The 17,830-nt window shown below is 33.9% G+C and overlaps 1 long non-coding RNA gene and 2 pseudogenes across 1 annotated transcript; 2 read left to right on the top strand and 1 right to left on the bottom strand.

Annotated features, from left to right (window-relative positions):
• Positions 1-4,024: 4,024 nt before the first annotated feature.
• On the top strand, positions 4,025-5,490 carry LOC103940238 (annotated as a pseudogene).
• A 2,173-nt stretch (positions 5,491-7,663) lies between these two features.
• LOC103944646 lies at positions 7,664-9,226 on the bottom strand. Its single transcript, XR_666856.3, has 2 exons — positions 8,958-9,226; positions 7,664-8,162 (listed from the first exon to the last, which is right to left on the bottom strand). It is a non-coding gene; the product is annotated as an uncharacterized LOC103944646 (long non-coding RNA).
• Positions 9,227-10,155: 929 nt separating this feature from the next.
• LOC108867203 lies at positions 10,156-16,075 on the top strand (annotated as a pseudogene).
• Positions 16,076-17,830: the final 1,755 nt, after the last annotated feature.

Here is a 17,830-nt window from a genome sequence, read left to right as displayed (position 1 = left end):
CTTTATTTACATCAACACCTCCTGAAATTCAACATTCCTTTTACTTTATCCCATGAAATACAAGAATTCAATTAATCAATAACAATACAAATGGTTTCTATAATTTCTCATTAGTAAATCCAATAAGGTCGGCCTCATTCACATGGTCGTTACATAGACCTTATTAACAATTGATCAGAATCCAAACTATTTCACAAAGAAGACACAAACACTATAATTCAGACGATCTAATTCAACCACAAATTCAGATGCCATAATTATTCAAATTTCAGTTTTGAATCACATACATATATACTTGATATGTTTTACGTTTTGTTTCTATTAGTCTATCTTGTGATTTTATATTATCATTACATCAATAATCTATTTGTAGATGCAACCTTGTTGATCTGTTTCCAACAACCTCCTTCAACGATCCAACTAACGGAGACTGGATTCAATAGACAAACTGATGATGAGCATCTCGTCGCTTCCGTAATTTATTCACTCTCTATATACTTATGGAATCCCTCGTGAGCATTGTGAAAGCATTGAAAATATGCACTTACGGGCTTATTCTACTATGGTCAAACTGTCAAAATGTGAAGGTAAAAGAGATTTACATTGATGAAAGAAGAAACATTGCAAGGGTTTATAAGAAGTTGAGCTACTTTCCATATTGTCAATTGATTTATCGTGGAACCTTAACTTTCTTTATGGTATCAGAGTAGGTTGGCCCACATTTGTGTCCCAACGGCCACATGTCACCAAATTCGTGTTGTCCACGTGTTTGGCTTGAAAAATCATCACATGTGAGCAGACATGTGAGAATGTGAATGTAAAAGAGCCTTACATTGATGAAGGGAGAAAGAAGTTGAGATACTTCCCATATTGTCATTGGTTTTGTGGTAGAACATCGACTTTCTTTACAAACAACCTTATTGGAAGGCAAATCTTTCTTCTTCTTTGTTCGTTTTTATGTTTGGAAAAATAGATGCATCCACTTTTCTGCTTCAATGATACTCATTCAAATTTAAATGCTTTAAAACTGGTTTAAGAATATGCGGATATTGCTTGCTCATATTGCAGAGCACCTCCGCACCCAAAGGTAAGTAACTATTCGATGCCATTATGTACTTTCTTGCCATTATATAAGAGTGACTGCGTCACTATATGACAATATCTAAAATATGGTTTAAGTATATAATTATTAACCTTCTCGCCATTACATATAAGAGTGCCCGTGTCATTATATGATAATACCATATAATATTTATTTTTACAATAATTTATAACCTGCAAGCCTCAAATTCTGCCGACAGAGGAAGTCTTCAAATTCTGGTAAGCTTTTCTTGCACATATGAGTTTATTACGAAGATAAATGTTAAGGAGATTCTCTTAAAAGCGAAAGAAATTTTTTTTCTACACCCGTAATACAAGTAGTACATCACATGTAATTATTTAAGTGGTGAGAAATTTTATTTTTATGTTATTAATTTTGTAACACAAGAATCTAACCACTTGCATAGAGACACGTAATATACCATTCCTTGTACCAGACACATTGAAAAATCATTTCAAAAGTGGGACCCTTCATGGACTCTCTGTCACCTTATGTTTTTGGTTCAATGTTTTATAACGATGGCACAAGAATTGTGCCAAAAATATGAAGTCACAGAGAATCTACCAAAAATTCCATTTTGATAGAATCTCTTTATCATTTTTCTATTATTAAAGTCGATTTGTAGGCCTTTAGACGATGTTATAAGGTACAATTATTTGTTCAGACTATTAAATTCAAAACAAGGAAAGGAATACAATAATTGGATTTCAAATTATTAGTCATTTCAACTACACCTAGTTATCTCAATTCTCAAATACACGTGTCATAATTTGACAAGAAAATATACATGCACTATAACATTTTCTATTTATTGTACTGAATTTGGCTTGGTTGCCAAAGCCACATATTTTCTTTTAAGTTTCTCCCTCCATATTTTCTTTTAAGTTTCTTCAAGGTATCCATGAATAGTTGGAATTTTTCTTAATCAAAATAAACTTTAATCATCCATGATTAATGATTGTAATTAAATAGCAAATAATGCTTGTTCCTCCGGAGAAGCTATTTATCTTCCACTTATAATTAATGTATCTTCAACTTATGAACTTCACAATTAAAACCGTTCACGATCTTTGTCATTATTTAAAAATCATATTTGCAACCAAAAAAAAAAAAAACATTCAATTTAGATATCGTTTTTTTGTCCATACGTGTCAAATCAATTAACGATTTTGAACATTGAATTATATCAACCATATATCTTTGTCATTATTTTATAGATATCGTCTTTTAATTTTACAAGTGTCTACTATTAAGTACAATCTGCATTAATATTATCTTCAATTAACCACTTAAGCCTAATATATAGATAGTATCCAGCTTTATGAACCTCAACTACAAAGTTTTTTATCAGAAGACTCGTGTAATTAAGAATGAACTACTTATATTTAACTTTTAAATTATTAGCGTACTTCTGCAATGTGCAATGGCTGTTCACATCCTCTTATCTTGTATAGAGCCAACTTTACGAGTCCAAATCTTTTGCACCCAAGAATCCATATGACCTCTCTGTGCCTTTTCTAATTTAGTTACATCTGGTTTTAACTTATCTTCAACTATAAACTAAATAATAAATAAAAAAACCTAGCATTGCATTAATCCCCACCCACCCCGACCCTACCTCGCCGGTGGACTTCCTCTCCTCCTCTCCTATCAGTGCCGGCGAGCACCGGTTCGTTGTCTTCTCTCTTTCTCTTTTTCTTCTTTTTTTTAATTTTTTTTTATTTTTAAATTTAGGTATTAATGTAAAAGGACAGCTGTCAACAAAAAAATGGCACAGAGAGGCCGAGGGGTTTTAGGGGCAGAAAATTTGGCGAAGAGATCCTCCCTATCAAAGTCCACTTGGATCAAGTGATTCGGATCTTTGAAATTTGATTAAACGGTTAAAAATAATTTTTTTAAAAAAGTTATAATAATTTTAGCCGTTTGATTAAATTTTAAGAATTCAAATCACTTAATCGTAGGTTTTGATGGAAGAAATCAGAAAATGATCTCTTTTCGAAAATTTGGACTCCAACTTTACACACTAACATTTATTTGCAACGGAAAAAGATCATCTCCGGATCTCTTCCACCTAATCATTCTTATCAAACAATCTGGACATTAAAATTTGATCCAACAACTAAAATTATTAAAATTTTTAAAATGAACCCTTATTTGTATCCGTTAGATCAAATTTCAAGGATCCAAATTATTTGTTGAGTAGGATTATGTGAAAGGGATTAAGAAATAACCCCTTTCCATTTGGCGCCACTTGAGCATTGGGGGATGAATTCAAGGTTTAAGTCACAATCCTAATGGGACGTCACGTCAGCTTGGTTTATTAAATCAATTAGTTTTGCTTTTGTAGACACGTAGGGACATAAAATAAAATAAAAATTGCCTGTGGGTTTCCGAATAATTGTATGGACAATTCAATGATTTGTTAGTGTTTTCATTGTCGAATATTTGTTAGTTTTGGGTTGTCTTTTTATTTTTTTTGGCGAAAATATCAAAATACCAAAAAAAAAAATAAAAAATAATAATTCTCTCTTTCAATTGCGTGGTGGGACATGATAGCTCTAGGAAAATACTACAAGAATACAAGTTTATTACTTTTATTTGCGGATACTAGTATTTTGCTCTATATTTTTCTCTCATTCCAAGTGGATTAAAACAAAATATAAAAGGGTAGATAGAAGAAATTAATTCAATCTGACTAAACGCTCTCCTAATAAATATATAAAACAAAATTTAATTCTTTATATTTGCAATTCCTTGATTAATAATTTTCTTTATTATCTAGATTAATTTTTGTTGTTGTCATGTTTCTCAATGCCTGGATTAATTTTCTCTATAACCGAAGAATTTGTTTATTAATGTGTCAGTAATCATCATCTCGTTGTTAGCAATTACGATTTGGAACAACAAACACATCGGCATTAAATGGAAGGAAACAGCCAAGCTCATGACATCGAAAACCCTTACATTTCCGTTTGCAACTTCAATGAGTCAGGAGTTAGATGGCTTGCCTACCTTGTCCAATTCGTGTTGTATCTACAGAGTTCCTGAACAACTACGGTGTGTAAATGAAAAGGCCTACACACCTCAACTAGTCTCTATAGGTCCGCTTCACCATGGCAAGGAAGGCTTAAAAGACATGGAAGAACAGAAGAAGAGGTATCTGCGGTATTTTTTACGTCGGACTAAGGTCAGCTTGGAAGATTATGTTAAGAAAATCAAGGGCAAGGAAGCGGAATTGCGCAATTGCTATGCGCACACCATTGAGTTGTGCAGTAACAAATTTGTAAGAATCATTCTTGTGGATGCCGCGTTCATCATTGAGTTCTTATTGAGGGTCCAGAAGCATATCGTGCCGGATAGCAATGACCGCATCTTTCACAAACCACGGTTGATAAATTATTTAGTACCTGACATGCTTTTGCTTGAAAATCAGCTGCCATTTTTCATTCTTGAGGATCTCTTTGCCACTGCGGAGGTGCCGAGGACGACAATATTTGACCTCTCTTACACTTTCTGCAAGGTATCAACGAGTTCATATGTGAAAAGAGACGGTTCGGGATCTTCTTCTAGTTCTAAAGTAGAGCATTTTGTTGATTTGATTAGAACCTTAAATCTACCAACGGATCAGGAAGAGAAAGAAAATCGAGGGTCAGTCGAAACTCTAGCTGTACCCTGCATGACGGAACTACACCAAGCTGGCATCAAGTTTAAGGTGAGATCAAGCAAGAATCTATTTGATATGTGTTTTCAAGACGGGATTTTGGAAATTCCAAATCTAAATATATCCGATAGCACGGAGCTTGTACTCCGAAACCTTATTGCCTTTGAGCAATGCCATTGCGTTCCGAATTGCAACTACTTCAGTGATTATATCGTGCTCATGGATAATTTTGTGAACACCCCAAATGATGTGGAATTGCTTGTCAAGAATGGAATTGTTGAAAATCTGCTTGGTAACAACAATGAGGTGTCTACTCTGTTTAACAGCCTTGGCAAAGGTAATTTGGTTAGCAGAAACGGATTCTATTATGCTACTCTTACAAAGGGCCTCAACAAGTACTACAAAAAGCCGTGGAACAAACGGAAGGCAGATCTGAAACAAAAATATTTCAACTCACCTTGGAGAACTGTTTCTGTAATTGCTGCTACTTTGATCATCATACTCACTTTCATACAAACGGTGTGTTCTTTTTTCCAATGCGCTCAACGCTAAGTTTCCCATTTAATTTCTCCCTCTTCTTTCGCATTTAATTTCGAGTGTGCACTATATGTACTTGTTAATTTGCAGTTGCTTATCTATGCATGAAATGTAAATAATATGTCTCCTTTGTACTTAAAATAAAATAAATAAATAATATGTTGAGGAAAAGTCTCATTGTAGCTTTTCACCATGAGAAAGGTCATAGTGAGATTCATGAGTTTCATTTGACTGCTCATCAATTTTTAATGTAGTGCTCAACAATTTCAAATTCAGGCATCCCAAGTTTTGAGCCAGAAAGCACCAAATCTTAAGCGAACACTAAGAAGCTAGACACTCCTTTGCTTCATGTTGAACAACCCAACCTAAATTATATATTAACACAAAAAGTAGGAAAGGACACAAAATTTGTTCTTTCCCTTAATTTCCCCATTATTTCCTTTATCGCAATCTCCCTTCAAATATCTCCCAACCTTAATTTTGGTTCTCAAAAGTTTGTACATTTTTCCCCTTCATATAGACTTAACTAGCAATTTAGCCCATGCAATGCTGCGGGTTTTAAAACTGATTAAATGTGTGAAATATAGTAAATATATCAAAATATATTACATATGTTCAATAAGAAAAAAAAGAGAGTAAATTATAGTAATAGTCCATCAACTTTAATCAAATTGGCGCAATAGTCCATCGACTAAAAATCTATTATCATTAGTCCCTCAACTTATCAAAATGTGTAGCTATAGTCATTTTCATCAATTTGGTCAAAATTTTGTTAAAATAAGTTATCTTGGAATAACCATTTATATAATTAGGGTCCCTCAACTCATCAAAGTGACTAATTATGGTCATTTTCGTTAACAACATCAAAATTTTTGTCAAAACGAGTTATGTTGGAATGACCATTGCTACAATTGGGTTAAAGTAAATGGACCATTTCTCCAGTTGAATTAAAGTTGAAAGACCAATGATAATGAATTTTTAATTGAAGGACCATTACTCTAATTGAATTAAAATTAAGAGTCCATAGCTACAATTTACTAAAAAAAATAGATGTTTGTAGAATATATTACATAGAAAATGTATCTTGGTTACTTTTGACGTTGTTCTCCATTGCCACCAAGTACTTCACTCTTCTTTCTTCTTCGTTTTCCTGTAGATGGGGTGTGCATTTTTTAATATTACAGCTTTCAAGTTCATATTATAAACCACAACTTGGTGCCATCAACAAACGAACAAAAGGAAACCCAATTAAAACCATATTGCAATCCAACTAAGCTCCCACATCTTAGGTCAGGGTTGTCAAATAACTTATAAACTGTCAATTTCATCACCAACATTACTTGTTTGAAATTTCATTTATTACATGTAAGACTATATGCAAGCCAAATCAGATTGTGATTTGGAAAATATCCGGATTCTTAAAAAGTTAATGCAAAATATTTGCATTTAATTACCAACTAATCAACTATATGACAATAAATTACCAATTTTAATCAACTCAAATTTTGAATCCCATAAAAAAGATAATCAAAAGTAAATTCAGCAAACGAAGCTTATTAAAATTGTAAGTGAAACAGTTAGAGCAGTAAGCATAACACACTGGTCTGAGTTCTACCAGTATCTTTTATTGGTTAATTGGTTAAGCGAAAGATAATCAACCAAGCAGGAAGGGGTTCGAACCCCCTTGGCTGTAATGTTTTTTTTTGTTTTTTTTTTTAATAATATTTTGGTTCGGTTTTCGAACCTCAAAAACCGAAAGCGAACCAGCCAGATTTGGTTCGATTCGATTTAACAGTTTTCGGTTTGGTTTTTTTTGGCTTCAGTCTGGTTTTCAGTTCCTTTTTTTTTCGATTTTCGATTTTTTGAACCCCTAAAGGAAGGGTGGTATGCACCAAGTTATATAGATTAAGATTAACTCCCCCTCCAGATATATAATTCTAGCAAATGTTCAACAAAAATATATGAATTTATTGTACTCATAACCCAAACATATCTAATATCATCATGTGATGAAAGAAAAGAAAAAAAAATTATCTTCATAAGAATTTGGTGGCTTCTGTTCTACATTACTGGATAATTGTGAAGAATTTCAAAGGTTTGTAACATTCCATAGTCGTGAGGGATTCGTATATGGACAGAAGATGAAAAAAAAAAAAGCAAAATCTTTTATTTTTTTTATATATGCTTGTGAATTGAATTGTACATCATAAATTCACCATGTATGCAAGGTTGTATTACAGCATATACAGTCATTTTTCTATCAGTGTCATGGTACAATATTGTAAACTAATTAATACAATTTTTTGCCTCTTAGTTGATCAATTTTTGAAATTTTAGGTATTGAATTATGTTTAAAAAATATGAAAGAGACAAACTAAAACATGAGCTCACCCATGTTCCTCCCGGAGTTTAATTATGCAGGATGGTTGTAACAAATCCCATTTAATTACATTTCAACTACAAACATGGAATTAAAGCACCAAAATAAAAAAGTAAACAAACAAATTACAGTAAAAGATAAAGATGGACCCTGTTTATATTAGCATAAAATTCTACTTCATATTCAAAATATTACTACCAAACAGTATGTCAAGCTAAGAATATTATTACTCGTACGGCCTTCCTTCAAGCTTGTGTCCACAACCGGGACACTCCTTGGATCCTCACATCTAATGCTCTTCAAGCTTTTGCATCAATGAGATCGAACTTTTGATGGACCCAAAATTACTCTCACTCATTGCTCTTTTCAAATGAGGTGCTATCTTCTTCTTTTTCTCGAACTCATCAACATATACCGTCTTCGGAGAAATTTTCATCATCGTTGTAAAAACGCCTACTGCTCATATCCCAGCCGCTTTCTTTCTATACAAAATCATATACAACTTTGATTGAGATCTGCTGATGAATTATATGCACAAAAGGGTACTCTTAATAAAGAGTAATGAAAAACATATATATGTTGGATTGATTCTAGGAATTTGGTCGAAGATCAAAATACGAACTAAATATCAAGCAAGAAGAACAACTTTATCAACTGCTTTAATATGAGCCAAAAGCACTTTCTGCTTTCAGCATGATCTGGAAGTTGCAATGCTATCTATGAAGCGTTTGATACTCGTATTCCAGGGTCCAAAATGAATTAACTATTAAAATACAGATCTTTTAGGGATAGTTTTCAGCCATGCTTCCATAGAAATGAAAACTCAGAGCTTCTATTTGAAGCTAGTTAAAGTTAAAAAGATTATCATAATTCATTCAAATCTTTTAGTCCACGATCAAAAGTGCAAACCCTTCATAGATTTTTAGGCAACAATCAATAATAAATAAAATTAAGACGAAACGAAATAAAAAAAAAATGGAGATTTTTAAGAACCAAAAACTCTGCAATCAAACAAAATATAATCTACACAAGTGCAGAGAGAGAGAGAGAGAGAGAGAGAGAGAGAGAGAGAGAGAAGAGTGAGGGGGCTTACCATCCTTCAAGGCAACCATAACCTTCAGATAAAATCACACCAAAAAAAGCCACAAATTTAACGAAAATTTGTGCACAACCCAGAAACTTGAAAGGAAAAAATCCACGAAAAAGTAACTAAAACCCAATTATATTAAATCAAAAATTTGAAGCGGATCATTGAGTGCAAAAGATGCAGAAGGTACCTGAGGTTCTGAGGAATAGCTTGAGACCAACCTCGACGCCGATCTTCGCCGGAATCGTCACAAAAACGTCGGAAAACTCTTGAGGAGTTTTCGAATATCCTCTTCGAAACCCTAACGAATCGATGCATGCGACTGGTGTTTCTTGTTCCTAAGATGAAAGGGAGACGATTGGTGAAACGGTGAGGTCCGACTCGCCGGCTTTCGAACGGAAATAGCTCGCCGTCGTCATTAGCCGAGTGACAGAGATAAGAGCAGTTCCACCCTTAAAGACTTTGCGCCAGCAGCAGCGTATTTATCCAGTCAAGTAAACAGTAAAAGACCAAAGTATCTCCATTTATAAAAAAAATAACCTAGTCTATTTTATTAAAATATTATTATTTTTTATTATAAAATAATAATTTAATTTTAAATTTCTGACTTCTTCTTCTTCTTCTTCCCACTTTTCCCACTTTCTTCCTTGATTTTCCAACTGTGCGGTCAAGCACAGTTTTTCGGCAGATGAGGGCTTAAAGTTGGTGATGGCGTTGCGATCACGGAAGCGCTATGCAACAACGTCGTAGGCCCTGGCGGCCTCGTCCTCTTTGTTGAAGGTACCCAGCCAGACGCGCTGGTGCTTCTCGTAAATCTAGGCACCCCAGCGTCTGTTGGGTTGCAGGACCACGCCTTTACACTTGGAGGAAGGGAGCTTCCGGGACTCGGCCTCGACACCGCTAGTGCCGCCGCTGCTGCTGAGCTCGGGGTCGAGAATCACGCTGCTGGCGCCGCTGCCCTTCTTCTTCTTCTCTCTGGACTCCTTGCTTCTTCTTCTTCTCTTTGGACTCTCTGCTTCTTCTTCTTATCTCTGGACTCTCTGCTTCTTCTTCTTCTCTCTGGACTCCTTGCTTCTTCATCATCTCCTCCCCGGAGCTTGCCAGCCTATCTGCTCGGCTAGAGTGGATTGGCTGGGTGCCTGGCCAATAATTTCGCTGGGTGCCGGCCTAAAGGTTCCCCGGTGGAACTGCTCTAAGAGCGAGAAGGGAGAACGAAGAAAAAAAAAATATCAAAAAAATTAGGAATATATACTTTGTAAAAATGATGGCATACCTGTAATAACTCAAACTTAACATGGGTAAAAAGAAAATGATGGCATCACAGAGTTACACCAGGCGGTAGTCAAGTTTAAAGTGGGATCAGCCAAAAACTAGCTTGTCATCATCATATGGATCATTTCGTGAACACTGAAAAGGATGAACAGTTGCTAGCATGGACTAAGGAATTGCTGCAAAGTACTTCTATTTTGCTACTCTTTCTGAGGCCATCGGAATAGAAGAATAAAGTTGCATGAACTTGTTGAATACAACAACAAGAACAAATCCATTTTCTGAGTGTACTCTTTAAATTACTTATCACGAAAATAACAGTATTCTAGTTCTGCAGTCGACTACATATCAATGTGAGTATTTAGGTCATATAAACTTGAGAAGCTTACTAACCAATAGCTAGTTGGTACTCACGTCCTTTACTTTCTTTAGCCAATCTTTAGTGTAAAGAATTTGATGAAAACTGACATTACTTTTTAAGGTTCTGAAATTAAGTACTACAAAAAGAAAAGCCTTTATTTACATCAACGTCTTCTGAAATTCAACATTCATCTCACTTTACCCCATGAAATACAAGAATTCAATGAATCAATAACAATACAAATAGTTTCTATAATTTTCATTAGGAAATCCAATGAGGCCGGCCGTGTTCACATGGTCGTCACATAAGCCTTATTGACAACTGATCAGAATCCAGACTATTTCACAAAAAAGACACAAACACTATAGTTCAGACGATCTAATTCAACCACAAATTCAGAAGCCATAATTATTCAAATTTCAGTTTTGAATCATGTACATATATACCTGCTATGTTTTACGTTTTGTATCTATTAGTCTATATTGTGATTTTATATTATCATTAGATCAATAATCAATTTATAGATGCAACCTTGTTGATCTGTTTCCAACAACCTCCTTCAACGATCCAACTAATGGAGACTGGATTCACTAGACAAACTGATGATGTGCATCTCGTCGCTCCCATAATTTATTCACTCTGTATATATCTTATGGAGTCCCCCGTGAGTATTGTGAAATCGTTGAAAATATGCACTTACGGGCCTATTCTACTATGGTCAAACTATCAGAATGTGAAGGTAGAAAAGTTTCAGATTGGTGAAAGAAGAAACATTGCAATTGCTTATAAAAAGTTGAGCTACTCCCCGCATTGTCAATTGGTTTTATCGTGAAACCTCAACTTTCTTTATGGTATCAGAGGAGGTTGGCCCACGTGTGTGGCCCGACGGCCACACGTCACCAAATTCATATTGTCTATGTGTTTTTTTTGAAAATTCGTTACATGTGAGCAGACATGTGAGAATGTGAATGTAAAAGAGCCTCATATTGATGAAAGGAGAAAGATATTGTGCTACTCCCCATATAGTCATCGATTTTGTAGTGGAACCTCAACTTTCTTTACAAATAACCTTATTGGAAGGCAAATATTTCTTCTTCTTTGTTCGTTTTTATGTTTGGAAAAATAGATGCATCCACTTTTCTGTTTCAATGATACTCATTCAAATTTAAATGCTTTACAAATGGTTTAAGAATATGCGGAGATTTCTTGCTCGTATTGCAGAGCACCTCCACACCTAAAGGTAAGTAACTATTCGATGCCTTCTCGCCATTATATTAGTGTCTGTGTCACTATATGATAATATCTAAAATATGGTTTAAGAATATTATTAACTTGCTCGCCATTACATAAGAGTGTCTGTATCAGTATATGATAATTTATACTATTATTAAGAAAATTTTATTTGTCAACTTTTTTCCCCTTTCTCGCCATTACATAAGAGTGCTTGTATCACTATATGATAATCTATACTATTATTAAGAAAATCTTCCTTGTCAACTTTTTTCCCCTTTAGTAATTTTGTACATTTCGACAAAATAACAATCATATCCCTATTTTACCTTTTTTTATACTTATTTTTTCAATTTTACCCTCACTTTTGTTACACAATATTTACATAAGGAGGACAAAACAGTAATTATGTAACATTAAAAAAATATGTACTTATTACGAGAAATTGTTCACACACACAACGTATGCGCTCTTTGCTAGTACCATATAATGTTTCCTTTTACAATAATTTATAACCTGCAAGCCTCAAATTCTTTCGACAGAGGAAGTCTTGATTTCTGGTAAGCTTTTCTAGAACATATGGGTTTATTATTAAGAGAAATGTTAAGGAGCCTCTCTTAAAAGTGGAAGAAATTTTTTTTTTCTGTGCTCGTAACATAAGTGGTATATCACGTGTAATTATATAAATGGTGGGAAATTTTATTTTTTATATTATTAATTTTTTAACATATTGAAAAGTCTTTCCAAAAGTGGAACTCTAGTCTCTATGGACTCCTTGTCACCTTACGTTTTTTTATACAATATTTTATAACGATGACACGAGAATTGTATCAAAAATATAAGATGACAGAGAATCCACTGAGAATTCCACTTTGATAAAGTCTTCTTATCATTTCTCTATAATTAAAGTCGATTTTGTAGGACTTTAGACGATATTATAAGGTACAATTATTTGTTTAGACTATTAAATTCATGGGTGTTATAATTTGAACAAGGAAAGGAATACAATCATTAAATTTCGAATTATTAGTCATTTCAACTACATCTAGTTATCTCAATTCTCAAATACATGCGTTATAATTTGACAAAAAAAATATACATGCACTATAACATTTTCTATTTATTGTACTGAATTTGGCTTGGTTGCCAAAGCCACATATTTTCTTTTAAGTTTCTTCAAGTTATCCATGAATAGTAGAAATTTTTCTTAATCAAAATAAACTTTAATCATCCATGATTAATGATCGTAATTAAATAGCAGATAATGCTTGTGTTCCTCCGGAGAACCTATTTTTTTTTCCCACTTATGATTAATGTATCTTCGACTTATGAACTTCACAATTAAAACCGTTCACTATCTTTGTCATTATTCAAAGATCATATTTGCCAAAAAAAAAAATCATTCAATTTAGATATTGTTTTTCTATCCATACGTGTCAAATCAATTAACGATTTTGAATATTGAATTAAATCAACCATATATGTTTATAGTGGAAGAAAAATAAGGGTAGGTAGCTCGAAGAAATTGATTGATCAACCTGTCTACCTTTTGTAATGAAGAAATTATTAAGGTTTTACCCTGATAAAATCAATTTGTAAATCGGGGAGTAGCCAACTCTCTATAAGCACATGAAAAGTCCTCTAATTTTCTGAAGATGTGCTATTATTTGGAAAAAGTTGATATGCTTTTCATTGCACTTAAGTTTGAATAGAAGCTCAATACTTTTCATATCTGCTATGAAGTGATTTCGCGTACATCTTTTCTTTCTTTACACACTCGTGTTTATTATTTCTAGTCTTTGAACAATCAAAGGATAAAAACAAAATAACACAGGGATATGCATTTTTTGTTTCTTGAAGATTTTAGTTTTTATATTTGAATGGTTGTATGCATGCCTCTGTTCTACAATTATTGGCCTCATGCCCCCAATTATATAGTTTGTTAAATGAAAGTCTATCTATCTTCATGTGCCAAATGACGTAACCTTGTTGATGTCACTTTGCTATTGATTGTTGTCATCAGCCGAAGTTAAGAAGGTTAATGTTTGAGATAAGAACGGATTGGTTTCTCATATGAATGTCACATTTCATCAATTTGTGCACAACTTGAGCTAGTGGTTTATGCAAATTGGTTAACTATTATATTTTGATTTGATTATTTTTCTACATTCTAGGTTAATTTATGTTATTTGATATTTTCAATTTGTTTGATCATCTTCAATAATGCAGCTTTCTTTTTAATATCTTTGAGTTGAATAGTTTGGTTGTGTATGTGTGTTTCAACTTTATAAGTGTCCACTATTTAGTACAACATGTACTACTATATATTGTCTTCAGTTAACCACTTAGGCCTGATATATAGATGCCATCCGGCTCAATAAACCTCAACTGCGAAGTGTTATCATCAAAAGACTCCATATAATTAGGAATGAACTACTTATATTTAATTTTTGAATTATTAGTATACTTCCCCAATGTGAAATGCCTCCCCACATCCTCTTATCTTGTATGGAGCCAACTTTACACACCAACATCTATATGGCTCCACTTGAGCTGTCGGTGACGAATTAAAGGGTTACGTCAATGATTTGTTAGTTTTTTTTTTATTGTCGAATTAGTTTTGTTTGTTAACTCAAATATTTTTGTTTTTTAGACATCCGTAGAGAGAAAATATTATTTTTTTGCCTATGGAGACATGTTTTCGAATAATTGTATAAATGGACAATTCAATGATTTGTTAATTTTAGTTTTTTTTTATTGTCGAATATTTGTTAGTTTTTTTTTTTTTTTGGTTGCGAAAAGATCCAAAAAAATTTTTTTTTTGGTGGAACATGGCAACTCTATAAAAATACTACAAGAATACAAGTTTATGACTTATTATTTGCAGATACTACTATTTTGCTCTATATTTTTCTCTCATTCCACGTTGATTTAAAAAAAATATAAGAGGGTTGATAGAAGAAAGTAATTAAATTTGACTAAGCAAGCTCCTCATAAATATATAAAATAAAATTTACTTTTTTCGGGTGTGTATATTTTACAATTCTTGGATTAATTTTCTCTATTATCGAAAAATTTGTTTATTGTTGTGTCAGTTATCATCATCTCGTTGTCAGCAATTACGATTTGAAACAACAAAGATATCAGCATTAAACGGAAGGAATCAACGAAGCTACAAACGACATTGAAAACCCCCACATTCCGTTAGTAACTTCAACGAGTAAGGAGTTGGATGGTTTGCTTCCGTTGTCCGCTTCGTGTTGTATCTATAGAGTTCCTGAAGAACTACGGTGTGCAAATGAAAATGCCTACACACCTCGAGTAGTCTCTATAGGTCCAATTCACCATGGCAAGAAAGGCTTAGAAGACATGGAGGAACACAAGAAGAGGTACCTGCAGTATTTTTTAGATCGGACAAAGGTCCGCTTGGCAGATTATGTAACGAAAATAAAGGGCAAGGAAGCAGAATTGCGCAGTTGCTATGCGCAGACCATTGAGTTGAGCAGTGATAAACTCGTTGGTACCAATAGCAATGACCGCATCTTTTACAAACCATGGTTGAAAAAAATTATAAGACCTGATATGCTTTTGCTTGAAAATCAGCTGCCATTTTTCATTCTTGAGGATCTCTTTGCCACTGCGGAGGTGCCGGTGACGATGCCTTCAGTATTTGACCTCTCTTACACTTTCTGCAAGGTATCAACGAGTTTATATGTGAAAAGAGATGATTCGGGATCTTCTTCTAGTTTTAAAGTAGATCATGTTGTTGATTTGATTAGAACTTTAAATTTACCAACGGATGAGGAAGGGAATGAAAATCAAGATTCAGTCGAAACTCTGTACCCAGCATGAAGAAACTACACCAGGCAGGAGTCAAGTTTGAGGCAAGATCAAACGATAATCTATTTGATATATGTTTCAAAGATGGAATTTTGAAAATTCCAAATCTAAAAATACAGGATCACACAGAGTGTGTACTCCGAAACCTTGTTGCCTTTGAGCAATGCCATTGCGATTGCAACTACTTCAATGATTATATCATCCTCATGGATAATTTGGTGAACACCCCAAATGATGTGGAATTTCTTGTCAAGAATGGAATTGTTGAAAATCTGCTTGGTGACAACAATGAGGTGTCTACTCGGATTAACAGCCTTGGCAAAGGTGTTTTGGTGTTCAGAGATGAATTCTATTATGCTATCGTTGCGAAGGACCTCAACGACTACTACGAAAAGCCGTGGAACAAATGGAAGGCAGATCTGAAACAAAAATATTTCAACACACCTTAGAAAATTATTTCTGTCATTGCTGCTACTTTTCTCATCATACTCACTTTCATACAAACGGTGTGGTCTATTGCTCGCTAAGCATCAACACTAAGTTAGGCACTCCGTAGTTTTCCAATTAACTTCTCCCTGTTATTTCCCATTTAATTTCTAGTGTGCTCTATATATACATACTTGTTAATTTGCAGTAGCTTGTCTATGCGTGAAATTAAATAATATCTCTTTTGTACCTAAAATAAAATAAATAAATAATATGTTGAGAAAAAGTCTCATTGTAGCTTTTCACCATGAGAAAGAAGGTCATAGTGAGATTCATAAGTTTCATTTAATTGGTCTTTTCATTGCGTTCAATTTTTAATGTGATGCTCACCAATTTCGAATCCAGGCATCCCCACTATTGAGCCATAAAAGCACCAAATCTTAAGGAACACTCCTCAAAAGTTAATCCACATAAATTACTCAAAAGCTAGACACTCCTTTGCTTAATGTTGAAAAACCCAACCTAAATTATATATTGACACAACAAGTAGAAAAGGTCACAAAATTTTGTTCTTTCCTTTAATTTCCCCGTTCTTTCCTTTATCTCATTCTCCCTTCAAATATCTCCCCTCCCCCCCCCACCCCCCCTTTATATAGACTTAATTTAGTGACATTGTTATGTTTAAGCCAAAATCAAAAAGACACATGTAATCCTCTCTATTTAGGGATTAATTTTCTATTTAGGATGCATGTTGAATTAGGGATTTACGATTTAGAGTTTTGATTGTTTCTGGATTTGGATTTGGGTATATATACGTTCTATTTTCTGGGAAACTATACAGGTTTTACAGAGAGGGGTTAGAACTTTTGAGAAATAAAATGATTTTGAAAAGCTTTGTTTTTGCCCACTCACACTTTCTGTTTTGCACCCCTCCAAGTTCTAGTTTGGAGCGCTCTTTTGGTGGCTTACGAGGAATTCACGGCATCCCTGACAAATTATCACCAATGTAGGATCACCTTTGGGTGTTGTATAATTAGTATTCGTTCTTCTGGACTTCACTTAGGCTATTTGTGCTCTGATTATGTTTGTCACACTTAGTCTCATACTAGCGTATTACCTTAACTAGTTTATCTAGTGGTTTGGTTTTTATTTATTTGTAATTTTATTATTATTATTGTTTTCGCACTGTGCACACGGCTACGTCACCCTCACGTGACGGCCAGCACGTCTTGATTTTGGTTGGGATGTGTCATCATTCATGTCATCTTTTAATAAATAAATAAAACCTATTTATATATTTTTATATAGATGAATTTTATTATATAAATTTAATTAATTAGTGTGAAAATAATTTATTTATGTAAGGGCAATATAGTAATCAACCGAGTTTTCATTCCGATTGAAGTGAATTAGTAAATAACTTATATAGACTCAACATTATTCCTACTCCGATTCCGGATAGTTTTAGTAAACAACTTCACTTGGAATTCGATTCTGATTCCGCCTCACTTCAATTCCTCATCAATCCAATTTCTTTTCAATTCAATTCCTCTCAATTTAATTACGAATTAGTAAATACGTCCTTAGGCCGAAGAAAAACAGAAAAGTGATTTCTAGCTTGCATACGTATAAGAAGCTCCCTACTGCATTCAACTCATGCATTACTTTTCTGCACCAAACAGAAACAGGTTTGTAGCCATGGAAAATTATAAGGGCTTTAATTCAGTATGACTAAAAGCGCTCCTCGTGTCACTTTTAACTTGGAAAATGCTGGGTGGCTGCCTTCAAATCTTCAATAATAGAGCTCGCTTACAAGTTCTTACAGGAGACTGGCTGAATCCGTATGAGATCCCGAAACCCAAACCGATCTTTTTTTAGATGAATAAATTTTGAATGGTACAATGAGCTTGTTTAGGAGGATTCTCACCCTTAGCTCA

Source organism: the organism of the source record quoted next, unplaced genomic scaffold (assembly GCF_019419815.1).
Source record: "Pyrus x bretschneideri cultivar Hongxiangsu unplaced genomic scaffold, Pyrus_bretschneideri_v1 Contig1, whole genome shotgun sequence".
Classification (NCBI taxonomy): domain Eukaryota; kingdom Viridiplantae; phylum Streptophyta; class Magnoliopsida; order Rosales; family Rosaceae; genus Pyrus; species Pyrus x bretschneideri.
The sequence above is the reverse complement of the archived record's forward strand: the minus strand, read 5'-3'. Positions and strand labels throughout refer to the sequence as shown.